The sequence below is a fragment of the Rousettus aegyptiacus genome, unplaced genomic scaffold (assembly GCF_014176215.1).
Source record: "Rousettus aegyptiacus isolate mRouAeg1 unplaced genomic scaffold, mRouAeg1.p scaffold_m13_p_4, whole genome shotgun sequence".
Classification (NCBI taxonomy): Eukaryota; Metazoa; Chordata; class Mammalia; order Chiroptera; family Pteropodidae; genus Rousettus; species Rousettus aegyptiacus.
In genome coordinates, this window is record NW_023416307.1 from 15270963 (window position 1) to 15294745 (window position 23783).

Genomic DNA, 23783 nt, shown 5'->3' on the forward strand with positions numbered 1-23783 from the left:
TCTGTTTATCATTTCATTTTGATCCATTTTTTTTTCCTCACACGTTTTAATATCAAGGGGAATTGGATATACTTGTAAAATGATTTTAGTTTGAAATACATAAAAAAAACACACCCACTAAAAACCTTGGTTGAACAACAGCTAACTATCTATCAAAGAAAAGGACACACACCTCCTCACTCAACTACCTCCTGCCAAGAGAACCAGGGCTTCCTGCCTGCTTATATAATAGGTTGGCACATCATGCACACACACTTGTGAAGAGTGGGAGGTAGTGAAGAGAGAGCAGCAGGGGTAGAAGGGGAGGTGGGATGGATTCTTGATAGAAGGACAATTGTACAAGAGGGTCAAGAGAGCAACTGTTGGCCCAACATGGAATATGCCTTCACATGGACTGAGTTAACGGCAGAAGGTAGAATGAATAGTTCTGGTAAATTAATTTTTACTTTTTCCTGCATAATACAATTGTAAAATTACATAAAGTAAATTTTTATTTCACAAATTCCCGCTGCCTAGTATTGATTTTGGGTTCCTTGCTCAAAATCAGAATTTACCCTTTCATTAAGCCCTTAGTTTCAATGTCAGCTAATTCTTTTTAAAGTCTGTCATGTCACTTGAGCTTTAAAACACAATGATTTTCTTTTCCAGGAAGAAACAGTGACATAATGGTAAAATTATTCCAGCACTTAAACATGCTTAGAAAGCCACTCCACGAGACCAATTCCAGCAATACCTTTCTCAATAATATAAGTAGGGAAATATTTTTTTTTTCACAAGCATATCTGGTTATCCTGAGGGAGTCTGGATATTATACCACGACCTTAACCAACATTTAAGATCATTCCTATGTCTCATCAATCAATATAGTATGATATCCAAAACCAGAAAATAAATTGGTTATATTTTAGTGAGAAAGACTGATTCTTCTCCTTTCTCTAGCCAAGGTTTTCTAATGTTTAAGAAGAGATTTTTTTTTTTTTAAACCAGTGGAACTTACAGTGTATTAATTATTTAGTGACTGACAATACTTCTGGGTAGTTATGTTTACCATTCCTTCCAAATATTAATAGGATTTCCCTTAATGATTGTTTAGGACAATATGATAATTCTGGGTGCATTGCTGTTCCAGAAGACAATCTGCTAAGTTTCTCCTCTGAGAAAGCTCAGAATATGTATGACAGGAAACCTCAGGCATAATTAAAACCAATACTAATGCAAATCCTAATGGACATAAGCATTCACTGTTACTAATGCCCTTCAAAATTCTGGTTAAAAACTATCTAGGAAACTGAATTATTTTGAAGCGGAGAGCTGTTTTTTCTTTTTTAATCATTGTTTCAATTTTAAAATTCTTATTAACAGAATGAAATTTTTAGTTTCTAAGTACTATAGCTACATTGTTTTTTTCCAAAGTATGTAGTTCCATCTGTATTTATTACTATAAAACAAATTTAAAAGTATAAAATAAAAATCATATTTTTATTGACAGTGTTAATTATTTCACAAAGTTTTACAATCAGGAGTCTAGTAGGTCCTGGAAGTATTGGTTAATAACACATCATGAAAACAATTAGGAAGCAGGGTGGCAAGCATATGCTACTGCAGAGGGTGGATCTCATGTTAAATACTCTTACTACAATAAAGTAAAAAAAAATTAAAAACTGGTATAAAAAATGTAAGTTCTTCTAGAAAAATCAAATGTAACAAAAGAGACACATCTGCAAAGAAAGAGTGCCTGGTGTTGATTCTTGTATCTTGAAGACAGACAAATAAATGAAGGCCAAACAGATGGATGAACACAGGCTTGTTATATATTTATGATCAAGCTAATCTTATTATGTCATAGCTATTCTTTTGTAAATTTTATGTGGTGATAATTTTCCCATATCAAGCAAGTACTTTTGAGATGATAATATTTATGACCGAATTATATTGCAGCCAATAGATGTACCATAAATTATTTCAGCTTTTAAGGTGAATAAATGTTACTAGATATCATTCCAGGTAGATTGCACAAATCTACAATTCCACTTGCTTCATATGCATAACTGTTTTACTGCAAACAAGCCAAGTGGAGAGTAATTATTTTCAAAAGGACTTAATTTGGGAGACTGAGACAAAAAAAGTAATATCAGATTGCTGTTTTATTTTGATTTTTTAGAATTATCATTTAAGTTAAACATTTTCTCAGATCATTAGCCCCTCTTCTGAGATTTGTGTTGCTATAACATTTTTCTGTTTTCTTAATAATTTATTGTCCCTCATTGTTTATTATAGACCCAATACTTATTGCTATTATTTGTTTTCATAATTTTTATAAATTATAATTATGAAAATTGTTGATCTTAACAATATTCACATTTTATAGTATTTTCATAAAATGTATGTAATTCTAAACATTTATATTGCATAATTATCAATATATTTCATTGTTCTTTCCAACTTATTTTATATTCAGTCTATTTTTTAACATTCTAAAATCACCTATTTAGATTTCATAACAAATTATTTCGCCTGAATGTTACTTGTTTTAAATATAGAAATTAATAAAGTTAATTTCACTAAAGAAAGAAAAAGCTACAAGGACTTTATTTTCAAAGAGCCAGTAGGAAAGAAAAAAAATCCTCTTTCATATGTGAGTATATAAAATTTCACAAGGTTGTGTGTCTTCCCTGAAAAAGTATATATTTGACAAGTAATAATCAACTGAATCAAAAAATTTAAGGACAAAATGATAATGATTTAAGCAGGAGATAGAGGTAATAGATGACAGAAATTTAGAGAGACCACAAACTAACTGGAATTAAGCACAAATTAACATTGTGTCATTTGAAATGTTAAGAGCTGTGATGAAGTGAAAATATTTCCAAGTGTCAATGAAATGAAATCAGAACAAAAGCTGTTTGATGTAGTCACATCACATCTGGATACGCTCCAGTGAAAGTTTAAACATTTCTTCAAATTCTCATTTATCTGGCAATATTGACTGGTTTCATTGCCATTTTAATAAGGCAATTGGAGCTATTCTTTGCAATGACCTTCCCTACAACGTGCATGAGGGATTATTGCATCTGAGCACTGACAGGGCATTTTAAATGAATTTGGACCTCATCTTTGCTAAGTATGCTAATATCCTACGATTTCTGACTGCTGTGTGCACATTATTCTCAAGTAGATGTGATTCTCGAATTGAGCTCCTCTGCAACCACTCTAATATAGTAATACTGACCATAAACTCAATGTCCTTTACTGAGACTCTACCCCCTAATAAAAAAATAAATCAAATATGCTGTGTCAGTTCAACATATTTCTCTAATGCTTTGCATTTATGTAGTTATTTAGAAATATTTAAATTTGTTTTATTCCATAGTAAATTATTATTGAGTACATTAATGAGACATATAGGGAAGGCAAAAATAACACTATCATAAATAAGGAACAAAATCTCAAAGACGTTTAACAACTTGCCTTTTTTCAAATGGCTAAAAAACAAAAAAATCAATAGGTGATAGCCTCTGGTATTTAATCTTACTTTTTTTTTCCTTTTTAACAAGAATTTACCTGTTTTGCCTGTGCTTAAAACTCTTAATTAGGTTTATAATAATAATAATAATAATAACAACAATATTATTTGTAACATTTTTACAACATAGTCGGACTGTCTAACAGACTGTATTTTAATCATTATATACAAAGCTCTTTACGATCTGCCTTCTGGCTATCCAACTTTATTGTTTATCATTCTCACTCACTTACAAGTCATACTTTATTCTCCAGCTGCATGGAGCTACTGGTCATACTGCTTCGTACCTTCTCAGGCTGCTTGCACCTCAGATTTGACCTTCTTTTCAAACCTCTTTAACTCTATATGTTAATGATTTTTAATATCTAAATCGAAATATAACCTCTAATAGAAAATCTTCATTAATCTCTCCTAGCAAAATCTGAAATTGGATCATTACTCCTTCTCTATAGCATCTTATGGAACCTATTAATTTTAGAGAGCATCAGGGTATTAAAATCTTTATGTTAATCATAGCTGGGTTTACTGTTATCAAATTTTAAGTTTTACAGCTCCTTCCTGCAGCAGAATCTTTCAGGGAACTGGGCTGGATACTAGTGAGTACTTACACGGTATGTTTAAATAAGATCCAACAGTGGATAATAACTCATTGACGCGGGCCAAGTGTTCTGTACACTGCTTTTCTTCTTGGAGAGTCTGCCAACTCTTTTTTTACAAACCATGGAAAACACAGCTGCAAACATGCAGGAAGACCACAGGAGTAACCATGATCACATGGAAATTAAAAGAGGCACTCCAGGCTATTTAGGGCTCTAGAATATAATGATCTAAGACCTTGGATGGAAGAAGATGCAGAGAAGTAAGGCAGGTACTTAGATTTCTCATGAAGCATTTGCCGATTCTTAGAAAGCCTGAGAGACTGCAATGTACTGGCTGAGCACCAAGGCTGGTGTATCAAGGGCGACTTTCCCCCTTGAGGCCTACCAGGCAAATCCTTTGTAATTGTCTATGGTCAGGCCTTGAAAGTCACCTACAAGGTTTTAACTAGGAGCCAGATTCCTCAGTATCAACAAAATCACTGTAATTCCAAGACAAATTTAATAGTGTACACTGGTTATCAACAATTATCTGCTCTATTCCCTCACTTTCAACAATAAAAATTTTAAAGCCTTCTTATAACTCTTAGTTCTTTATATTTTCAGGTTTTCTTGTTTTCTTACATTACATGAACTGAGCCATATCGTATTACTGGAAAATCACCATCCGTATCTAAGACCAGGGCCCAGTTGTTTTCCATTCTGGGGAGCAATTACTGACCTTAGTAGAAAAATTTAAGCAGTTTACCATTTGTGTTCCCAAAATGTCTTGCCATAATGTCTTTAAACTTATGATGTAGTATCTAATAGTAGTTACTCAATAAGTAAAATTTGAATTAATTCAGGCAGAGAAAAAACAAAACTAGAATACAACCTGATGACCAGAAGCAATATAAAATCATCACTTTAGTGCAAAATAAGATTGGCATGAAAGAAATATGAAGGCTAGCAGAACATGCTACCCTAAAACATGCCACTTTGACATAAACATTATTTTAAGCGAAAGGCAATTGACAAAAACAGACAAAGGAAAAACTATCTGCTCCCTTTTACCCTTTTCTATCAGGAAGGGCAGGACTGTTAATAACCAGACACAGCACGGTGGAGGAGGGGTAATCTATGTAACAAACTTTACTAACTAGCTCTTGCCTTCCATTAGTTATCCCTATATTTATCTTTCCACAACCTGCTCTCCTAAAAAATTGAAGTCCTTTTCCTCCGTCTTGTTACTTCTCAAAAATGTACTGTTTTTTGTTGAGATGCTACATAAGTCTAAAGTTCTAAACGCCCCTTTCAGTTACTCCTTACTAGGTGTTACTATGTGCAGGATGTACGCGTTAATAAAAATCTGTTAGATTTTCTCTTATCAGTCTGTCTTTGGTCAGTTTAATTGATAAGGCCCCAGCCAATGAACCTATGGTTAGTAGATGTAAAACACTTTTTCTTCCCCTACGAATAATTTAGTCTATAACAAAACAAAAAAATGAGCCCTTCTGTATTAGTAGACAAGCGAGGTTATGCAGCACTAAAATATTAACCTAATATTTTATTTAGGTTAAGCTGTATTAAATAAACTCTATTAAATACAGCTTACCTATTAAGTTATATTTCTTGCTTATTTTCAGGGCGTATCCATAAGTCTCATTGTCTCAACATATAGTTTTGGGTTTCTTCAAGTCAAGGAAAAAGGAGGGTCACACAGTAGGTCTTAAAATGCTTTTGTCTGGCAATAATACATTCATTCTCAATGTCCATTAGCTAGAACTGATCAGATGACTCTAAATGTAAGGAGAATGAAAGAGAGGGAGAGCATATGGATTTTTCACAGCAGTACGTTTCTGTCACACACTCCTTTGTTTCACTCTAAACTTTCATACTAAAAACTAAATTATTCAATTATTTTAAATTATATTTTATAATGTCATACTTTTAAATACAAGGAAGAGAGTTTATAGAATTATAACAGGAAAGAACATTATTTTAGAGTTATAAATTGATTAGAAATCCCAGAAGTGAAATAGAGAGATTGATTGATTGATTTAGGTAACAATTATTTTATGAAAGTTTCAATGGGATGCTCATGTCTCTATGGACCACAGTGGTGGAATAGAATTCGATATAATGCTTTATAATACAGAATCAAACCCACAAATGTTATTTGGTGGTTTAGACTATCCAAGGTATGTGACACAGTATAATTCCAGGAAGTTGTGAAAAGACATGGCACCACAAAGAGATGCAGGGTAAACAGATGTGAATACAAATAGCAATTTTGTTGCTATAAGCATGACTACAGATGAGTAAACTAGCTTTTCTGAGCTGCATTTTTGCTATGTCAACTCTAACATAACAGTATGCTATATCATACTGTACCTAAGTAATCGGAATCCTTCTGAGTTTGTAACTTTAGCACAATGCACAATGCTATTAGATTTTACTACTGACCAACTAGTTTGAGGATGAAAATTATTTAAAATATTTTATATTTTTAAGTTCAATTAAAATGAAAATAGTGAAAGAGACCTATGATCGACTCAGGGTAATCAAAAAATAGTTGTTGCTTATCTCACCTAAATAAAGATAAATATCTTAAAATTGACATTGAAGAGATTAGATTGCCAATAGAAAACAAATGCCAATCCTTTGGCAGCAGTAATTCATTCCTAATTTATTTATTCTTTGGAATACTGACATAAATTATTTTTAAAGCAATGACCGATGCTCTCAAAAATGTGACATTAAAATCTGATGTATTTATTTTTATAATGCCTCAAGTGAAAAAGTGTGATACTATATTTAAGGTTGAAACTGTTGTAAATTAATGGAATGATATATTTGAAATTTAAATATGACATGAGAATATTATCTCTGTGATACATCCCCTGCATTTTTCTCATATGACAGAAATCTTCATTTCTATAATGCAAAATGTGGTCATTCTTATATGAGACCGTATCTGTACTAACCAAAATTTTAGTTGTTTAAAGTGAGTTTTGCTAAATCACTGTCTTTAAAAAGTGTAGTTGTAAAGTTCAAAGACTTTCCAAATATTTTAATTCCTACACAAAGGAAAGTTTAGAATATGCATGAAACTGGTTCTGACAGGCTCAAGTGATTTTCGAGACTTAGAGAATAGTTTGAGGAGATGTAGTGATGATGCTGGATGGGTGAATTCTAGTGCGAGACCAGTGCTCTGCAGCCACATCAAAGCTGACTTGGTGTTGCGTCACCTAGTGTTGCCAATATATTCGTTCTGATATGTTTTAGAGAAGCTGAAGCTAGCACTTTGTGATAACCATCTAAGATTTATCTGAATAAACAGATAATGATAAAACAATGATTTGTCTAGTGCTTGGGCCAAATTCAAGGATGATTCTGCCAGGATTTATAGTCTCAAGGAATATATATCGATGCTAATTTTCAACTGTAGGTTCTGAGAGCTACAGAGTTTTAGCTTGTTGGCTCCCTACAATGATGACACTTCAATAAAGAGTTCACAAGATTTTTCAAAGTTAGAAAAGCTCTGAAAAAAACCCACCTTATGTTTAAAAACTGAGGAGTGTTACAAATGATCAGGAAGATGGCTATGTAGCTGTGACCCTGGTAACAGCAATGACCAGAGGGGAAATCCTAAGAGACTGACTGCTCTGCCAAGAATTCGCTGCCAGCTAGCTGATGGTGTGCAACTACCTTCTACTTAAAGCTGAACTTTGAACGCCCTAGATAACTTAAAGTTGGTCTGTTTTAGAAATGAGTTTACCACCTGTGCAAATCACCAAATGACAGATGGATTTGGGGCTCTTGAGTTTGGTCTGAGGCTAGATATCCTTGTGAAAGAAATCTTAATCTGCTTTTTACTGAATTTATCTTATTCAATAGGCAAGATTACAATGTGTAACTGTCAAGAGGGAATTTGTAAAAGAAAAATCATTTATTAGGTAAAGAAATTTATCCAGTAGAGGAAATAATCATAAATATAATAACTTTTAGAAGTAATGGAAACTTCAAATGTTAGTATCTCTCTCCCTTTCTCTCTCTCTATATATGTATATACATATAATGGGATATTATCACAATTACTGATTATATGAAAAAATTAACTTCTCATTGCCAAACTACTTTTGTATATAAATACAACTATATAATCTATTAGCTTTACTTAAAGGGAGGATTATTTCATATTCAACGTTTGAAAATAATTTTTAATCTCTCAAATATTTCCATCTGCCAAAGTAAATCCAGTTTTATATTTTAGCATTAAGCCTGGTTAAAATCTCAGCTGATAAAACTAATATCAGTGTAGTTAAAATTGCATTTTATTTAAAATGATAAACTATAGCTGTTGGGGTAGAAACAAAATTTAATAATTAAAATGTCTACTAAATAAATAAACTAAATAAATAATAAGCTAATATACATAATTTATTATCTTAAAAGTAGTATTATGAGTCTTAAAAAATGTCCCTATTGCCTACAGGAATAAGGTTAAGCATTAATGCATTACTAAAATAAAACAGAAGTGTCTAATTTACTATATATTTATGGAGTATTCTATCATAATGTAACAGATCCAACTCCTGTGCAGATTTTTTTAGGTACAGTTAAAAATGCAATAACCTTTCTAAATTATTCTCTAGGTAGCTATATATTTATTGATTTTGTTAAAGGTATATTGAAATATTGCATTTCTGGGTCATACAGTCAAATGAATTTACAGAGACTATAATTAAGACTCATTTGTCCAAAACTTAGAAATATTATGTCAGAATAATATACTGCAGAATGGAAAAATGAATTCCATAACACACAGCTCTGTTATTGTAAAATTATGCAGAAAAAATCTCAAATTGAAGCTCAACAAAAATGAAGTGAGAACTTTTTTTCTCATTGGTTTGCTTTTTAAATATTTACCTTCTACTATTTTAAATATATTAAGACTTTTTGGATTTCTTCAGAGCATAAAATCATGTGTTTAGAATAAGAGTCCAATCTAATAGAAAGTAGTTTTAATAAAGAGTAAACAATTTTGATTTCTAGACCTCAAGTCCAGTTCCTAATAGCCACATTTACTCGGCAAGCTACTTAAACCTAATTTCTAGCATATAAATTAGAACAAACTTGATTGTAACCATATGTCCCAACAAGGATTTTTAAAGTACTACAAAAAATTAAAACTATATTACTTTCTCATCACACACAGATACTTGTAAGTGTCCCATTCCTCTTGGATGAATGAAAGAAAGGAGAGTGACACAAATAGATAACTTGTCAACGTAAGGACCAGAGGAGAAGTTTTAAATAGGAGGATGCTTTACAAATAGAAATAGAAATAGAAAGTTACATACTAGATCAAATAATAAATTCTAACAACAGGAAAAATTGCGACCTGAGATATCAATGAAGGAAGAAAGAGTAGAGCGTATTAAAAGAAATTGAAGCAGCTACAATGAGGTGATCGAGGGGCCCACAGGAGAAGACACCTCAAGAACCAGAATTAAATAGTTTAAATGGAAAGTGGTTTAAAACAACTGTAGAAATATATTACAAATATCAAATGTAATAGCCAAATGGAGATGTTTATGGCTCAATCAAGTTCATCTAAAGGAACTCGAGATGTGACAATGGCCATTTGTACATATTTCAAGGTCTGTAATATGAAAACAAATATTAATATTTATTAAAATAAGCTTCCAGTTTAACAAACCACACAAATTTAGTGAAAGATAAGTTTTTAAATATATACATAAATATAGAATTAAATTACATACGGTAAATAAGCATCAAATCTCAGAGATTTTTCCATTTGGTTAATTTTACAGTTTTCCAAAACACCATGGGTTCTTAATTTCTTCTATCTTGTGAATTATATTTGAAAACATTTTTCTGAAGTCACATTTTAAATATAACTTCACAGAAAATAACTAAATGTCAAATTAAAACAACAGGAAATTAATTGTAGTTATTTATTTTAAAAATAAGATTAAATTTCTCTTTCAATATTCATGGGTTTAAAAAAAGCATGCTTGACAAATTAAATTGTGTTTTCATTTTTGCTTTTCCTCATGCACTAGTGATTCTGAACAGGCACAAAAGGCTCCATATTTATAAACAGATTATGACCTCCCTAGACAACTCAATTAAAGCAGTAGAGAAACATAAGAGTATTAAAATTCATTACAGAAATTATTTGCTGAGGTTGGAAAGTAAAACTCTAGAATTTTAATACTTGTGTATTTAAAGATCTTTTTAAACACTTAGCAACTGATCTAGCATTTCCACCATTTTCAGTAGTCAAGCTTTCAAACCATGTTTATAATGTGATTCCCCAAGCTTCGTGTCTATTGTTTTCCAGTATTAGCATTCAAAAAATAAATTGAAAATAGAATTTTATGTCTGGATGCCAGTGTGTCAAATTTTACTTTAGAAACCTTTAAATATAAAAGGGTGAGAAAGTATATTCCATTACAGGAAATATCTTAGAATTATTTAATAAAGCACATGCTTTATTATTTAAGAGCAATGGTACAAGAGAGTTACTGCCATTCTTTATGTTTCTTTATTACAATTTATCCTATCAATCTATATGACTGTCTCATTAGACAGGCAAGATGATGATGATGATGATGATGATAATTCCCTATCAACAAAATAATTAAGGCGCTCTTCCGATCATTTTGTGCCATGCTCAGTATCCTGATTTAAGAGAATGTCCTCCACTCTAGCTCTTCAGTTGGTTAAAATGTTGGCTTGAACATTACCTTCTAGCTCCAATATTTTCCTGCAGCAGTTTTTAAACTAGAAGCTGATCTAATATCCATTATCAAACATTAGCATCCTTTCCCACTGTCTGCTCGCATAAGTGCTCCTAGTTTCATGCCAAGACTTGAACACCAACCTCAATTTCCATCCACTATTTGGGTATCAGAGTAGTTATTTTCCTACACATGTGAGCCACAACAGCAGCCAAATGATAAGCCAAATGAAAAGACTCTGTCAATTTTGGGGAGACTGCTCCAATCTGCTCTGTTGTTGGTAACTCAATAGAGTCATATTTCTTTCCTATATATTAAGATAAAGTGTGCAAATTTATTTCTTTGAAAATATGGACAAGCAATCTATATTTTCTTTTCCAAGCAGTGTTCCTGATATTTCAATAAACATTTTATTCAGACTAACATTTTAAGGACCATGCTGAGAATAATCTTAACTTCTATTAAATTAAGAAGTACTTTCAGTCTTTTTGATTCTTATCTGTTGAACCACTATGTTTTGTAATGAATATCTATAGTGCTTGGATCACAACAGATGTAAACAGCAATCCATAAAGAGAAAAATTTCACTTATTCCACATAAAAACCTTCTTGATTTTGCACAGGAAATGCACAAGACATTGTAGTCAAGACACTGTAGGATCAATATGGGAATATTATTACCTGGTTTGGGGCTATGGGGTTCTAGAAGTAAAATAAATGAATTCTACATCTATGAGTTTCCTGTCGTTTTTTTTTTTTTTTGAACATTATTTTCACTGAATTCATTAAGATTGTTTTTATACTTTTCAAATAAGATAATTCTACTTTTTACTATCTACTTTGATGTCCCCCAAACTCCCAAGTTTCACATATTGCCCTCAACAGGACCAATTGCTTTCACAGCACATTTATGAGGCAGTATGATTCTCTGTACGAGACCTCATTCTCACGTCTCAATATCTAGATAAAAAGCTGTCACTCCTGTGGAAAAACCACTGTCACCTAAGGAGAAGGATCACATATTTCTTTCTACTAATTTCTGCAGTTCCAAGTTTTGTTTTGTTTTGTTTTGTTTTGTTTTGTTTTGTTTTGTTTTTCCTCAAGCCCTGAGGTGATTCTACATTCCCAAGTGGATTTGGTTATCTAAATGATTACTTCTGTAGAAATTCCCAGGAAATAATCTCTAGCTGTCAGCCATTTTTCTCCTTGGTAAATTCAGGACCTTGAGCAATGCTCATATCCCCCTGATAGATATTGCATTCCTGGCATATTAGTGAGTCTGTGGTGAAAATAAAATACAACTGTACTACTCATCTATGACTACTATTTAAATATATATTTTTAAATCTATTACAAGAGAGCCAACAATTCTCCCACGATACTCAAGGATATAATAAGAATGTTCTCTTTCACATACAAAACCATTTTTTTTATAGTCCTGCACTCTGCAAATCCTAAAAAATACTCCGTTTTGAGTCTCTGGTGGTGCTTTAGTGTACTCAGGCTGCTATAACAAATTACTATAGACTAGGAGGCTTAAATGACAAACATTTATTTCTCAGTTCTGGAAGCTGGAAAGTTCATAATCAATCTAACAGCAGATCTGGTGTTTGATGAGTGCCCTCGTTTGGTTTACAGATGGTTGTCTTCTCCTTAGATATACTTATAGGGCTTAGAACAAAGAGAAGAAGCAAGCTCACAAGTGTCTCGTCTTTTAAGGACACTAATCCCAACAGATCCTCATCTCTTAATACTATCACATCGGATTTCAATATATGAATTTTGGAGAGACACAAACATACAGCATGTAACAGGCAGTATTCACATTATTGATGTATTCTACAACTATTAACGCTCTTATAAAACACCTCTGTGCTATCATTAAAAAAGCAGTATTACATCATTTTTGGTAGACTACAAATTCTGGGAAAACCGATAGCCTCTTAGCCAAGCTTGAATGTATTTTTATACTAAAAAACACCTTTATTTTTCTGTCTTACTAAAAAAATTATTATCTTTTCCTAATTTTTACACAGCCCCCAAGTCTTAGAAAGAGTGGTAGTTTTCTTGGTGAACTGGGTGGTGTGATTAGAGCATTCTATATTCATATGGAGTTGAATTTTAATGAGCATGAAATTTCCAAAGAGTTAATTTATTATTCTCCATTTGCACTAAGCATAGGTTAATTATTTTATTCTATTATTTTGTAGATTTTTTGATAAAGTAAATGTCTTTATTTCATGGGAAAATCAAGAAGTTAATGCCAGGGATATTGATTATATACTAAGAACCCCCTGCTATAATCTATACAAACTTTAAAGAAAATAAAATGGATAAATTATGGAACCCACTTATGACAACAAATATAAAAATTCAAAATAAAATTCATATGTAAAAGACAGTTGTTTGACATCTCAAAATTGATTCAAAAATCAATCTAAAAATCATTCACATCTTGCTTGCTGTAACTTACACTTATCTTGATTTAAGACATTTAGTCACCTAAATTCTAATATGTCTTATTTATCATAAAATAAGAAAACAGCAAGGAAAAATACATTAGCAAATGAAAATTCAAGGTGTTTAAGACAAAAATACTGAGATTTCATATACAGTAAAGAAGCTAAAGCAACCTTAGGCAAACATTTAGGTTTCAGAAATTCTCATTTGAAATATAATAAATAAGTTCATTTTACAGTGGTATTATAGCAGCAGATCTGGTATTTGATGAGTGCCCTTGTTTGGTTTACAGATGGTTGTCTTCTCTTTACATACTTATAGGGCTTAGAACAGAGAGAAGAAGCAAGCTCACAAAAAGACATTTGACTTGAGGAAATTTGCTCAGCAGAGAGACTCAACACAATGTTAACCATAGGCAAGCAACTGTATCCATCAAGACTTTATGAAACCATCTTCAATGAAGACAGAAAAATATGAAACAAATTAATTGTGTTTCATTTTCTCTAACCTAACAATCTCTAATAGCTCTTATGAAATTATAAAGAAAACAAAATCCCATGTAAGAAGAGAGACTATAATATTTTCTTTCATCTAATTTCAATGAGTTAATAATCACATCTAAAAGGAGCATATGTCATACTTATAATATTTTTTCATAACATAGGCATTAATCATATCCTAATCATAATATAGGGCGCTGCATGTAAAAGTCAATTAATTCTTGTGTCAGCACACATAATAAATATAATTACACATTAAACTACACACTTTAACACATGCATATGTATAAGCCGCTAATGAATGTTTATTTGAATTGTGTAATCAAATAACGTATATCAGAATTTAAAATGTTTTCTTAATTATAAAGCCAAACATATGGACACAATAGATAATGTCCATAATAAAGTCACTGTACTTATTAAGAACCCATTGTGTGCTAAGTTCTTTGCTAAATGCTTTCAATAAATATTGATCTTTAATTCTCAGTTATATATAGATATATATGGCTTCAAATGTAGATGTAGAGGCTCAAAGAATGGTGACACTGTAAAGATCAGATATCTGTCAGATGACACAGCTGCTAATCCAATCCAAGACTTCTGCCTCCAGATTTGGCACAAATTCCACTGGAAATGTAATACTCTTCATATCATAAGCACTCATTATCATGGTTTTCAGGCACTTGACATATTTAAGACTATGTTACTTGCTATGTCCATCGATATTCTTATGGAGATCAAGTTTCTAGTCCATTTATGTATGGTATCCATTTAAAGTATTTGGTAAAGTACTTATTCGATTTTGCATTTGTAATGTATGAATAACATGAAAAAAAATGTTTATCTTTGATTTAAATCCTGTGTTCATCAATGTTAAGCACTTAGCAAGGAGTTAAAAAAACATGTTCATAGTCTCTAAATTATACCTAGCTTTTCCAATATTTTATGATTACTTCTATATTTATATCTCAAACTGATATCTCCTTGGTAAACACATATATATGTCTAAATATATCTCACTCTATTGTGCTCTGCTATGTCATATATGTTCCTATTGATTCATTCATCTTGTAATACTAAAATATAATCAAAGATGTTTCTCTCCTCTATTAGCCTCTGAGATCCTGAAAGTTCGTTTTCTTTTTAAACCTGGATTCCCAGTACTTCACTTTGGAATAGCAGTATGTTCGATGGATTAATGAACTATTGTGATTTATCTTGTTTAAAGCCTAACTATAAGATTTAATGTGGCTGATATGCAGAAGTTAAAAGAATTCTGAATGTTGCTGGTTGTAGAATCCAAATAGTACAATGTATTTGTTACCCTTTCCAATTACCTATCACCCAAGTGAATGACATGGTACTGTCCCACATATAAAATTAGGAGTGAAGATTGTCCAAGACAGTCTTCTCTTCTTTGCTGATACAGTTTTTATTTTTTCATTGCTGCTATTGTTAAAAAAACTAATTACAAGAGATCAGAATCAGGCACATGTTTGACTCAACTTTTACAGCTGAGACTATTACTAATATTTATTAAATGCATATTTTATTGGTATTTTATTTAGATACTAGAGATGTTTATCAACAAATGGACTGTCTTACACAAAACATCCTTTTTGATAGATGACCAATTTGCTTACAAATGTTTGAGTTTAATTAGATAGACTACTTTCAGAACAATAAAATTATAATAAATATTAATCTGTTTTTCTTTCCCTGAATCAGAAAGCTTTCCAAATTCAAGAGTTTTCCTTTCCTGCTCAACATGCTGACATGCAATTGTGCTTCCTTTGCATGTGGAATCAATATATATTTTATGAGTTAAATCAATGGCAATCTTTCATGGTGTCTACTTCAGAAGTTTGGGAATACTTTTAGGCCCTCTACAAAATATCCTTTATATTGAGTTACATATAACCTATGAATACATGATGTGATATTCTAAATACATAATGAACTTATACTTTTACATTTGCTTATTTTGGATTTAATATAAACATATGCATTCGATCATAAAAAAACTTATTTTTTTATGATCGAATGCATATGTTTATATTAAATTCAAATTTCACATATAAATTTATTTTGCTACTTGACTAAAATATTATTTGTCCCACAAAAACCTCAGACTATTTCGTTATAGATTAATAACTAAACAAAAGAAGTCAATTAGACAGTTTATGACATTCAAGTATTGGACATATACAGAAACACTAACACCACCAACAGTATATTCTAATAACCAAGGGGATATAATTGTCCATAATGATACATAAAAGATCTTATCCACCAGTTGCTAATGCTTTCTTGACTCTCAACCAAAAACCAGTCAGTCAGTCCTATTATATTTTCCAGTTAGTAGGCCTCCACTCAAACAGACTTCAGTATAACAGGGTGGCTTAGTATACAGGTTTTAAAGCTAGAATTTCCAGGATTCAATTGCAATAATTTCATTCACTGGTTAGAATATTAACAACTTTACTAAGTTTTTTGATGCTTTGTTTTTCAGGATCGGGTTGGAATTCTTCATTAAGCACACTTCATTTACCCATCAATATCATCTTTTTACATTCCTGTAGCACTTATTATCTGATTTTCTACACTTTTCAACAATATTTTTTTAATTCAAATTTTAGTATTTTACAACTAGATCAGGCACTTAAGTGGAGGGACTATTCTTTACAGGTCTTGTTATAAGCTCATGTAAGTAAAACTTAGTAATGTGACTTGAGGGTGGGAAATGCTTCAATCAATATTTACCGATAATTGTTGTAACATCTTTGTAAATGAGAAGTGTGGTGTGAACCGGCAGTACTACCAGGAGTAGTCCTTTGCTCTCCTGAACAATTTTGTAGCTTAGCTCTGCTTTGCTCAAAACAAAATATAATTTGATTTTCTGATAGAAACTAATGCATTGTATCCTAAATTCTAGATTTTGAGATGGAGAGATTGTCCTGGATTACTCTAGTGGGCACTGTATCATACACATATTTATAACAGAAAGGCTGAGAAAGATCTTACACACACAGAAAGGTCAATGTGAAGATGGAGCAGGCAGAGATTTGAAGATACTGACCTTGAGGATTAGAGGGATGCAGCCACATGCCAAAGAATTCCAGAAGACACTGGGAGCTGGAAGAGGTAAGGAAGGGTCGTCCTATGTAGCCTCTGAAGGGAGCTAGGCACTGCTGACATGTGGACTCCACACAGTGATAATGATTTTAGACTCTGGACTCCAGAACTGTGAGAAAACAAATTTGTGCTGTTCTAAACCGCCATGTTTGTGATTATTTGTTATAGCAGTTACAGGAAATTAATATAGGGAGATTTTTTGTCAGAAACTTCTAACAATGTTAGATTGTCCACAAACATGTCACTCTATGGCTTAGGGAAAGACTTCCCTTAAGAACCCAATGCTTATATGAATTATTAGTTTTAGTGATCATATTTCCATTTTAAGTTCCTTGGGAGTATGACTATTTTAAATTTTTCACTGGAAACTATAGACTTTAAAATTTATGAAGTAAAAAATTACAAATCCTTAAAGCACTGGATATACAGAATGCTAAAAAATCAAACCCCAAAAAATGAGTGCATTAGAAAACAGTCTTCAAATAAATCAAGGAGTTAAATCAGTAGGTATATGAAAATTATGCTCTTTAAATGTCACTTAATACTTGTTAGTGATTAGGTTTTCTAAAGATGAAATTCAAGTAATAAAAAAAAACATTGTCAATTCTAGCCCATCTGCATAAGTTTAGCTGCAATATGATACTAATCAAATCACAAATGGAAATTTAATTAAGTCAATTTTGATTTATACCTGAGGTGTCTCAATCAGAACATTTCATCAAACTAATCAAACTAATTCCCACCTAATGTTATGAAGGTAATTGGTACAAAGCAATAGAAAAACAAATTTTCAATAAGCATTTCAGCAGCTACTTTCTATTACTATGTATTCAAAATCGATAGAAATAGAATATACATGCATATGTTTATGTATGTGCCTAAATATACTATATTAACAATCTATAATTATCTGCTATCTTGAGAAAAAAAACCAGCAACTCTCACATTAATTCAATTTTAACAATTAATACTTTCTTTAAAGAAAACATAGAATCAATTAAATAAGACACCCAAGGCCTGGGAAGTTTTGTTTTCTTTTTTCTCATTTTGTTTTCCTATCAATAAGCATTAATGCATCTTGGAAAATAATCATGTAAGTGTTCCCTATTTCTTACTTTATAAATAGGAAGAGGCGGTAAAGGTGGAAGAATTGATGCATATAAATCTTTTCTTTTTAATTTAAATTTGAAAATCAAAGGCTTAAGTGCATACTGTTTAGTCAAAGAGTACTAGAATGCTTATTACAGAAATATAAAAATACTTTTTCCGCATACACATTTATTCATGAACACCAGATCCTATAAATTTTAACTCGTTTTTTCATATGCTGCTTACTTGTTTTTATCTGCTTAATGTATATATTATATTACTGCTTAATTCTTAACTTTTTAATGCTATCCATTGCCTAAACCTTACAGAAGAAACAAATGTAGGTATCTTACAATATCGTTCCCATATCAAACCACCATGGGCACTATCCTCTTTTTCCATATTTCCAATATTTTTATGCTAGAAACTATTTCAAAGAAGTCAGGTTTTGATTTTTATATAATGGTTGTTCAAAACTGCCATTTACGATAGTTCCTAATCCTAAATTATATAATGTTCTCTTTTACCCATAATAATTTACTTGTTTTTTTAGATTTTTTTCCTTGTATATAAACACTCATTAATCTGAAATTTTCCATTAAGTTGTGAAATTGGAGCACTTCTATCCTTAGAGAAAAATCACACTAAATAATTTACTAGTTCTATGTTTTTTTTTTTTTTTTTCTCAGCGATAATTATCCTGTATCTCTTTATTTTAGACTGGTTGCATTCTTTGCCCACAAATCTCACAACTTTTTTCTTTTGTTTTTCATTTGATGAAAAAAATATTTTCTTATAGCTTTCTCAAAAATGGTTCTTGAAAGCTAAAATTGCTGCGCCCCTAAATATTTAAAGTCTTTTATTTACAATAATAAATGACTCATGTTAGGAAAAATTTTACTTCGGAATTCCAAAATTTGTGGTAGTTATCACTAATTATTTTAAGAGGTTTACATACTTACTTCTGTTTCCCTTTATTCTAATTTTCAGCTGAATTCATATTCAAGTAAATATATAGCTGTAGTAGTATGATTAGACTGAAAAAATTTCTGGTTCTGCATTTTCACACTACTAGCCAACTAATGAGATTTCAATTTTTGCTAACACATACAAATGGGGTCAGAAAATAATATACCCTCAACAAATATACGAAAGTATCAATCAAAATATTAGTGAAATAAGATGGAAATGTGATAAAGAAGACTTAACATTGAATATCTAACAAATATCATTTACACTAATCAAAACGTGTAATTCTATTGCTCTTAGAACATATTTTGTCATCCTTGAAATAGACATCAAGGTTAGTATAATTGTCCCTACTTTTTTCTAGCTACATCTCCTGACTCAATGCACTGTGTTTACCATTCTTTTGACCCATGGACTTTTCTTAGCTTCTTGAGTCAATAAACTCCTTTTGTACATCTGAAACTTAATTACACTTGATATCATGAAGATATCCTCTCTCATAGAGGCCCACAGGTTAGTTTCTTCTTGTCATAAGAGCCTTGGTTTTCATCTCTAAGCATTTTATATACTTATATTACTTAAACTATGAAAAACGAAAAGTATTAATTTGAATTCTGCCATACTGAAAGGGATACACATTGGGCCTATGACTCTATTCAATGCTGATACACAGGTGGAGCCAAAACAACGTGACCTTCTAATTCTCTGAGTTTTAACACACACACCACACACACACGCACACACATGCACATACACACACACTACTTTTACCATATAACTGGCCATTAAACTGAAGTGTACTTTTAGTATTATTTGGATCCTGAAAGAATGTACAGTTTTTTTAACAATATAAAGAGCATATTGCATAAAAGTGTTACTGTTATTTTAACATATGCCTCTTTTCTCTCAGTAAAATCATGGCAGGATTTAATACCATTTGCTAATTTATTGTTGTCTGTTTAAATACTAACTATGATTCAACAGCAAATTCATTCTGAATCATATTTCCAGTATAGCCAAAGAGGTATGCTAAGGCTCTTAAGACGTGTTTATCTTGCAGGATTTGTTGTTGGTTCTAGAACTAATCATAAGAGCATCTAGATAAACAATAACAATACAGAAAGCATGTAAAATTATTTAAGGTCGTTAAAAACCAAGATGACTCATTATTTCCTGACTATGAAGATGTGAATGCCCATAACCTATCTTTTATACTTCTATAACTATAATGAATTGTCTTTAAATATATTTTGCCCTGTTATTCCAAAAAATGCACTTGATTCACTTAGCCTAGATGACATAATTGTCATCTAGGCTAAGTGAATCAAGTGCATTTTGGGTTGAAAATTATCAACCCAGTAGAATTGATAAATAAATCTAGTAGAATTATTTTTGCTGAACAAGAGCTCTATAATTCAAATTTAGGGAAGAAAAAAGATAGCATCTTAAAACATAAACAATTTCATATCATTTGGATTTTATGTTATGAAGAGAAGATAATGAAAGAAATGAGTGAACACAGAATAGAATTGTATTAAAACAAATCATCTTCTCCTCACCAACATGCCAGCCCATTAATAAAGAATACTTATTTTCAACCTACAGCTTTGTGAATTCAGTAAGAGATACTATTTCCTATTAAACAAAAAAAGTTTATTTGAAGATAAGTGAATCGAACAAAAGAAATTTATTAGAGATTATAATTTTCTTGAGAGTAGTTATTGTATTTAGTCAATACATTTCTTGCATGTAGGTCTCATTATTTGTTTTCTAAAATAAGTATTTTATACTTTAAAGTTGATTATCTATTTTGAATAGAAGATGAACTAATTCCAGCAATTTCAACTTAATGTAAAAAACTTTGAAATATTTATGCTTATTTAATGAAATATATCTATAGAATTGGAAAATTTTAGTAAAACTTAACACTTCAAAATTGTTCTTGTTAAATAAGAAAAGTGAATGTCTGGTGGATATACAGAAAAGTTTTAGCATAGACATTTAATAGCTATTTTAACAAGTCCGGAGAACACTTATTTTGTCAGGTAAGGCAAATTTCTTTAACCTTCTTTAGTCAACGTACAGAATATGTGGTTACGATCAATGAGAAAAATCTCATTGGTTTAATACTGTAGATAGTTGTCTAATTTTATTCATATAAAATCCATTTAGAGACCAGGAGTCCTCCCTCTTGTGTCTCTATTCTTCTTAATGATCTTAAAGTCTTAAATACTGAGGTGAATAAAAGAGAAGCAAAAATTGGAAATACAGATGAGAAAAATTTTGTGACTGATTTGAAAATGTTATAGCATATTCATCCAGTTAACCAAAACTCAATCACATGGCTACACTGAATACAAGGAAATCTGGCCTAAGTATGTGTCTAGGAAGTTGAACACATGGGTATGGTAAGCCAACTGCAAATCTCTCGCAAAAATCCAGTTATCTATTTATTGAAATGTTTTTATCCCTCTATTAATATAAACTTGGTTTTACAAAATAGTGTAGCATGCCAAAGAGTAGACTGCAATCTCATTTACCTATGTATTTATTTCCACAAATATTTATGTAATTTAAGTAATGTTATTCTTAAACATATAATTTTAGACAGATAGCAAGTCATTTTATTTTTCTTATTTCCCTTGAAAGAGCTTTACATTATCAATGATATAATTTCTCATTTTTTCCTTATTAATAAGGGACTGAAAGTAACTATGAGAAATTATGCCATCTTTTAAGAAAATATGGGAAAATTGTTACATTGGTCAGAATATTTGATTAAAAGAATGAATGATTCTCGGCACTTGATTTATACTCACACTAAGGTAATACAAATTGAAACAAAACGTCGTATCATCTCTGAAAAATTGTAATATTTAGCTAAGGATATGTAAATTTTATTTTTGAAAGCAATGCATAGTTAAATACATATTATTCTGGTGAAAAATTATGTAGCTATATCAAATGTGTATGTATGTTAAAGATAAGCAGTTGTTTTAGTACCAATGCTAATAAATGATCATTTATCTAGTAAGTGTTAAGTACAAGGTTACAGTAGTGAATTTGTGACCTTGAATGAACCACTGGATTTCTCTGTTCCTAACTAAGCTCCTCATCTATAAATGTGGGTACTTTTAATAACAACATAATAGGCTTTTGTGTGTGTGAGGACTGAATTATTTAATAAAGATTAACTGCATAGAAAAATGCCTGACGTTTGACGTAAATTTTAGTTGTTTATATCTGCATGTGTACTTTGTAAAAAACACATAATATCCTAGAAATAATTTGTTCTTTTCATTATGTTGCGAATGAGGAAACATGCCTTAAAATGTCCTTTAACAAGTCACTTATCTCTTCTTTGGCAAATAGAAAGCAAAGGTTTCAACAAAATGAATGAATTTTAATGATATGAACTAAAATAAAGCTAATTATGTAAAAACATGATAAGGGACAACCCAACAAAATGTTTAGGCTCTCTTGTTAGCAAGATATTCTAAGTTATCTTTAGAATGGAAACCATTACTTTATCAGATAATATTAAATGTATTACAACTACAGAAACTAAACTTATCCCAAAAGTTCAAAAACTACATGAGAAGCCTTTTTGTTAATTTAATAATAAGAATAATATACTGTGTATATTCTTTTTCCCCTTCTTTACAAAGTTTATGATACTTTCCTCATGTGCTCTTACAATGTATGTATATATTTTTTAATTGGCAGTTTCTAAATTTCTTGCTCTTTTAAAGAAGTTAATGGTGCTAATGAAATACACTTCCAGCAAAGAAGTTAAATCAAAAAAATATAAAAACAAAGGATTCTCATGACAGTGGATCTATGCAGCAGATACATGACTGTAAATCCTAAAATGATTGTATAAAAAACCCAAAGTTGGATTTCCGTTATTACAGACCCAAAGAACAATACACTCTAAATACCAGTCAGAAGTCTGTGAACTCCAGGTGCACGTCTTTAGAGGAAAAATAAATAGAATTGATGTATTTAAACATTTAAATACATGGCTGAAAGGCAAGTGGCAGAATTGTTCTTATATAAAATTAATGATAACTGCATAGATAATCACATAAGTAATAATGAGACAGTAGTTAAATAAGAATAAAAAGATGAAAAAGAAGACAGTATTTTTATTATATTATTTAGACTCAGCATTGATAAGTTTTGTACAGACATTCTGTAAAAATTTCATATTTAACCACATGTGATTCAACTGAAATGACATGAATGAAAATTTGGTGGGAAGATCTTAACTATATTGCTGCTCTCACCAGATTACATATAAAATACATAACCATGTAACAGCTTTTCAATCAGGTAATTTAGAAACATGGAGATAAATTATATGAAAATTTACCATATGGGTTGAGGATGGCTGCTTTGAAAGTGTATAAAGATCAAGAAACAGGACACACGAGTAAAAGTTTTCAATTATAAGACTTACAGACATATGCTCTTAAAACAATGAGGATATATTACACGAATAAAAAATTTTAATGTTTATAATTTATTGTTGGGTAGAAGATTTTTTCTGATTCATTAAAATATATGTTTTAAGCAAGTAGCTTTGTTCTGTTTTCAAACTTGGACCACCACATTGCAAATCAGAGCTGCATTCCATAATGTGCATCCCCACTCCCAATTTGTCCACAAGAGATCTGCCCAACAGTCTTGTTTCAAAATAATCTTTTTCATTTATTTTACACATGTTTTCTTAACTATCATCCAAACTTTTTGTACA